The 6552-nt window shown below is 35.2% G+C and overlaps 1 long non-coding RNA gene across 1 annotated transcript; it reads right to left on the bottom strand.

Annotated features, from left to right (window-relative positions):
• Positions 1-3772: 3772 nt before the first annotated feature.
• On the bottom strand, positions 3773-4953 carry LOC114634542. The gene is made up of 2 exons (XR_003713356.1): positions 4767-4953; positions 3773-3928 (listed from the first exon to the last, which is right to left on the bottom strand). It is a non-coding gene; the product is annotated as an uncharacterized LOC114634542 (long non-coding RNA).
• Positions 4954-6552: the final 1599 nt, after the last annotated feature.

The raw sequence follows: 6552 nt of genomic DNA, 5'->3' as shown, positions 1-6552 counted from the left end.
AGTCACAGGCCCAAATTGGGATTCAGCACAAAAGTGGATTTCAAAACAATCCTCATCAGTAAAAGTTAAAAGATGACTACAGAAGTAGAGAGGCAATCTGTGACTCTAGTAACATTTTTTAAAATATAGTAAAAACCAATGGTACAAATTAGCAAAACAGCATAATTATATTCACTGATTAAAATGCTAAGATTTCCTGGATTTGATGTGAGAGTACACAAAAATTATGAGAAGTTCATAGGTTTGTGACTTGTAGTTTTGAAATCATGAAGGGATGTTAGGGAGCGGCTGAGTCTTGGGAACTAGTATAAGGTTGGGGAGGACAATAATGGGGTACAGCCTCAGTTTCTGTAGAAGCCAAAAGCATGAAGTGTCCGTGGTAAAAAGTTAGTGATTGACACCACATGAGATAGTGTTCCTGGCAAGATCCCAACACAGCCTATTGGTGAGGTACAGTCCATTTGCAAGAGAAATTCTAACATTTTGAAGTTACCTGTATGATGGGATCTGCGCAGTCCTGGAGTGTAGATAACCTGAATGAGCATAACAAAACGTGTGTCCTGCTAACAGCAGATCTGGGGAAATGGTGAGGTTTGTAACACAGAAGATAGTGAGTAGCCAATATCTGATGATGAACTTTTAAACTTTAAACTTCTGGGACTTTTTGTTTTGTTTGTTTTAGATCTGAATGTGACTGTTGTTTACATTTTCATTTATAGGGAATCTTTAACTCATTTTGATTTTTAAAAATGTTTATTTATTTCTCAATCATTTTATTCATTTACATTTCAAATGATATTCCTTCCTGGTTACCCCTCCACAGCAACCCCTATCCTATCCCCTTTCACCCCTTCCCTTTGCCTCTATGAGGGTTCTTAGCTACCATTTTATCTACCCCTTCCTCACTGCTCAAGCATCACCATATGTTGGGGCATTGGGCCTCCAGAGGACAAAGGGCCTCGCCTCCCATTGATGTCAGATAAGGCCATCCTCTGCTACACATGTGTCTAGAGTCATGGCTTCCTCTATGTATATTCTTTGGTAGGTGGTTTAGTCCCTAGAATCTCAGAGAGGTCCAGTTAGTTGATATTGTTCTTCCTATGGGGATGCAAGCCCCTTTGGACCCTTCAGTTCTTCCACAGTAGAACATAAGAACGGAAAGACTTTTAAACACCTTTGGAAAATTTGAGACAATATTTTAGAGAGGCTCAACATTATAATTGACTCATGTATTTTAAAACAACAGTTTCTTACATGTTTTAATTTGTAGACTTAGGGAAAGGCACACGAGATTCTGTCCTAGAGAAAGAATTATAGGAAACTCATGTGTTGCCAGTATAGTCTATCTCAAGAAAGGCCAATGGTAGATTTTGGTGTGGTTATAGTACAGCCTGGGATACAGGGGAAATCCCAGCATATCTGAGAAACAAATCATCAGGAGATGATCACAAGGAATGGTAGAAACAAGGGAGTTACTGGTAAAAAAAAAAATGTCTTCACTTAAATCAGTATGGTATTCCATCTAATATGTATGCACCTTTTTATTACTAGGTATTCCAGCATTTAACATTTCAGACTATAGTTGATTAAGGTGAATTGAATTGAAGACTTGGAAAGTCGAAAAGGAAAGTAGCCAAAAAGGAAGGAACTTTATACTATATTTATATTTCATTTACTTTATTTACTAGGAAAATGAATTTCATGGACATGAAAATGTATCAGACTAGTTTACTAGATTAGCTCAATTCCTTAAGGCAGCATTCTAAATTTCATTCTTATACCCACATAGAAGTGAAGCCATCAACTCTCATCAAAGAAGCCTCTTGGTACAGTAAATTGAGACCATCAAGGAAAACCAAAACTGGACACAATGAAGAGATCAATGGATTGGGGAAAAACCCAGCACAAAAGAATAGATGTATATCATGTACCAGTGTGTATAGCTCAGGGAATATTGCATAAATTGGGGTTACAAAGACTAAGAGGCAGCACACCTGAAAGGGTGTTTTGAAATCTCAGAAAATGGATGTAAAACTACAATGATGGCAATATCAATGCAGTGATAATGCAATGGTCATAATTCATGTTTCAAAATATTACAAGCAACTAAAGATGGCAGCAGAATATTAGCCTTTTATACAAGTGAGAGTCAAATGGACTGTCCAATACAGACTACTCACCTTGGAAACCATATACACAAACACAAAGTGGACTCAAGTTGTGTTTCTATTTTTATAGATACAATCATAAACAAATAAACACACTTATATAACAATATTGAAACAATGAGTTTGCGAGTGGGTTGCATGCAATGGACTAAAGGGAGGAATGGGAGGTCACAGTGCTATAATTCAATTTTCAATAAAAATTTAAAATAATTATAGTGATAAAGGAAACATTCTGAATGTGTGCTAGGGGAGTGTAGGAGGGTCCTAAAAATAATTAATGTGGTATTTATGAATGTCTTTACTAGGGAATTTTCTATGATTTTCATATCTCAAATTTGAATCACAGACTCTTTCTCGGAACAAAAATCATGAGTAAAGAATGCCTGGCATTGAGATAAAGGTCTCAGTTTATGAAGAGAGACACTACATCAAATATACTGTATACCTATGTGGGTTTCTGAATATATGTGATGCATATGCAAATGTGTATGATCTCTCTCTCTCTCTCTCTCTCTCTCTCTCTCTCTCTCTCTCTCTCTCTGTGTGTGTGTGTGTGTGTGTGTGTGTGTGTGTGTGTGTGTGCATCTAAGATCACTGGCAATATATTTAGAGCTTTGAGCTTATTTATGTTAGAAGACAGAGTGAAATACTGGTCTTTTTCCCATCTCTTTTTGACACAGGATCTCTTTTGGTCACTACAGAACAACATTCATTACAATCTGAAAATTCCATTTCCAGGTAGAAACTTTTTAGTTTACAGATGACTGTGGTACAATACCTAGTTTTGTTTGTTTTTTAATGTAAGTTCTGATGACCCAAATTCATGTCACAAAGCCTGTATGTCAGTTGGTTTAGACACTGACCTATCGTTTCAGACCATTTCCTATATTCTTAAAATTGTGATTCACCTCTAAATTTATCATGTGTGAGGATTAATGTTGATCGTCAATGGAATTTTATTTAGAACTATTATGACAAAGGATTCTGGGCACAACTCTGAGGGAATATTTAATGTCATTAGTTTCTGTCTATGCTTAAGTAACTGATGTGAGCAAAATAACAGGGTAACTGTGCTGTAGTATTCCTTAGGCACGGCTCCTGGAATGTATTAAAGAAGCTCACTGAATATGAACATCATCGATCTCTGCTTCTCAGCTAGGTGAACGACTTCACTAGCTCCAACCTCCTGACATCAGAACAGCTGTATGATGATACCCTGAGCCTTCAAATGATGAGCTATTTTCCTAATGAAAATAATTATCTAGAGTACCTATTCACATAAATAGGAACATAAGTTCTTTTTTTAAAAAAAGTTGCTATAATACATAGGAGGGAGTCTGATTTTATTGTACTACTACATAATTGATTCTTAGCAATGGGGACTGTTTTATGGTGAGAATCTAGAAGAATTTGGTCAGATAAACCCCCAATATTCATTTCTTGAGTAGTACTTAGAATGCCATTTTGATTGTAGTGTGGAAAAGAAATAATAATTGATTCTAGTGGATCTGTCACATGAATACACGTGCCTGAGCAACAGAGGTACAGGAGAATACTGAAAATGCCATTTTTCAAAGACTATGGAGAATCATGAATCAGGTACATTGGAGTCAAAGCAATAATACACTTTATTAAAATTCATTATAATAGATAAATATATACGATACACAACATAAAAGTAAGTATAATGAGTGAAACTATTTGTAACAAATAGTTCCTCTGTGGAACATTATATGTTGAAGTTTTTCCATTGTCACATCCTAAATGAAACATGAAATGTCTTCATTAGACAAACATTCTCAGATGATAGATTCACCCCCACTTCAGATAAGACTACCTTTTCAATGCATTTTCTGAACTCTACACAAAAAATTACCCGAGTTAACAGTATATCTTATTTTGAATGGTATTACCTGTTAAATCAGGTATGTTTTATTTAGCATCTTTATTATTCTTCACATATGTGTTGTAATGGATCCTGTGCAGCTTAAAATTTATAGCAAATGCTAAGTATTTGGCAAGATTATCTCTCAAAGTAAATTAAACAAACATTAGTGTTTTTACACAAGAATAACAAAGTTTGTGAGCACATGGTTCAGTCTTGTAGTATATTTAATGGATTTTAAAATCAAATAATTGTTCAAGTGAGTTTTTAAAAAACAATTTCATATCCAAGATATCTCACATGACTTATGGACCATGGAATGAAAAGTGAGAAATATAGAGGTAATATTCTGAAAGTCATACAGAGGCTAAATAAGGAGTACTTCTGTCATAGATACATGTAAATACACACACACACACACACAAACACACACACACACATATATATATATATATATACACGAAGTGTTGTTTAAACAATCTTTTCCCATACTCTAATATCATGATATGCCCAATGCTACTCTGATATTTACAAATTCATGAAATCAGGCAATGATATCATACTTTCGTTCATTTGATGACTAATTAAAACTTCACTTATACTTACGACCTTCTTTCTGAGAAAGAACAGATGAAATCTTTAATTCTTCAGTATTAGCATTGGAGGTTTTCCCACTGTGCCCACCTATGGCCTTTTCATAACAGGTGACTTACCAGCAGTATTTAGTGACATCTTAAGGTCATCAGATCTCTTTTGAATATCCTTACAAATTGTACTGTCATCGTCTCCCAAAACATCTACATTCTTGTCAATCATGATTTGTATAAAAGACATCTGTAACACCACAAGGCAAAAACAAGATCCTTTGTAATTTCAAGTACTTTACAAAATTGAAATCAATAAAAAATGGAAATCTAAAATGATGAAGAAAATAGCAGTTACTATAAGCAGATATGAACCTGTGAAATGAAGTCTCTGTCTAAAATGGAGACTCTTTTGCAACATACATAACACAGTTAAAATTTCATACATCTTGCAAAGAATGGAGGACCTAGTAAAGCAAAGTAACATTTCAGAACTGATTTGCTTCCAGAATACCTGTGAGTGAATCAAATTAAGGAGTTCAAAGGTTTCTCGAATTGGTGATTTTTTGCAGGGTGTGGGGAGGAGTTTCATTGTGATGGTTTAAATAGGATGCCATCTTTGTGAGACCTTTTGGGTGGTTTAAGTGGCTTGGCTTTCCTGGAGGAAGTATGTCATTGGTTAGAGTTAACATTACAGAAGCTAGGTGCCATTTGCTGTGTACTCTCTGTGCTTCGTGTTTGCTGCCTAAGATAAGAGCCCCCAGGTCTCTGATTCCTGTTTGGTTCTCCTTCCTTCCTGCAGCCATGCTTCTCTCTCATGACTTTGAAGGAATGTAATCTCTCTACCGCTCTAATCCCAAATAAATATTTACTTCTATAAGTTGCTTTACTCCTGGTGTTTTATTAAAGAAATAGAAAAATGTCTAAGAGAAGAAGTTGGTGAGAAGAGGGATCTTAGTTGAGGAAATGCCTACATCAGATTGTCCTAGTGTGTAGGGAAGTCTATGGGATGTTGTCTTGATTAACAGTGGAAATTGTAGGGCCCAGATCTCCAGGATGGTGCCACCCTTGAGCTATTAATCACACAAAGAAAGATATGAGGTGCAGGACAGGAAGCACAGCTCTTACACAGTTTCTGCTTCAGTTCTTGCCTTCGGGTTCCTACCTTGCTTCAGTTTGGGCCCTGACATTTCTCAGTAATTAACTGCTAACTAGAAGTAAATCATGAAGTGTAACCTGTCCTCCATAAGTTGCTTTTCACAGTGTTTTATCATAGCAATAGTAGCAAATTAAGCCACTTTCTAAATTGAACAAGCTATTCCCTGGGCTACTTCATTGTGAGTAACATCACCATGATTTCCTTCCTGTGTACCTTATTCCTGGAAACTACTAGTTAAAATATACCCTTGCTTTCTGTTCTTTTTGTTTTCTATCTTTTTTTCTTGTGAAAATGTATATTCTTCATTGATTCTCTGTGAATTTCTCATCATGCATCCCGGTAACACTCATTTTCCAGTTCTTCCGTGTCTACCCTCTCCCCTGGTAACTTCTCCCAGATTTAAAAATAAAATAAATTTAAATCAAGTTTTAAATTAAAATTAAACTGAGGGAGGAGGAGTAGGTGGTCAGGAGCAGACTTAGTGGAGAGTACTGCAATCAGGATTTTAAGTAATCAAAGCGATAAAAATATTAAAGCAGATAGATTTATAGTAAAATTAAGAGCTACAGAAACCCTGAGGTAAATAGACTGGAACTAATGCAAACATACACAGTTTTTTTTATTTAAGTAGGATTTGTTGCTAAAATAATAGAAAGTATATAAAATATACTACTTTTTAAACATTATTTATTATATCACATATTGTGCATATATACATATATGTATATAATTATATATAATTATATATGTACATGT

This window comes from Grammomys surdaster, unplaced genomic scaffold, assembly GCF_004785775.1.
Source record: "Grammomys surdaster isolate TR1022 unplaced genomic scaffold, NIH_TR_1.0 963, whole genome shotgun sequence".
In the NCBI taxonomy this organism is placed as follows: Eukaryota; Metazoa; Chordata; class Mammalia; order Rodentia; family Muridae; genus Grammomys; species Grammomys surdaster.
This window is presented reverse-complemented; position numbering and strand designations above follow the sequence as displayed.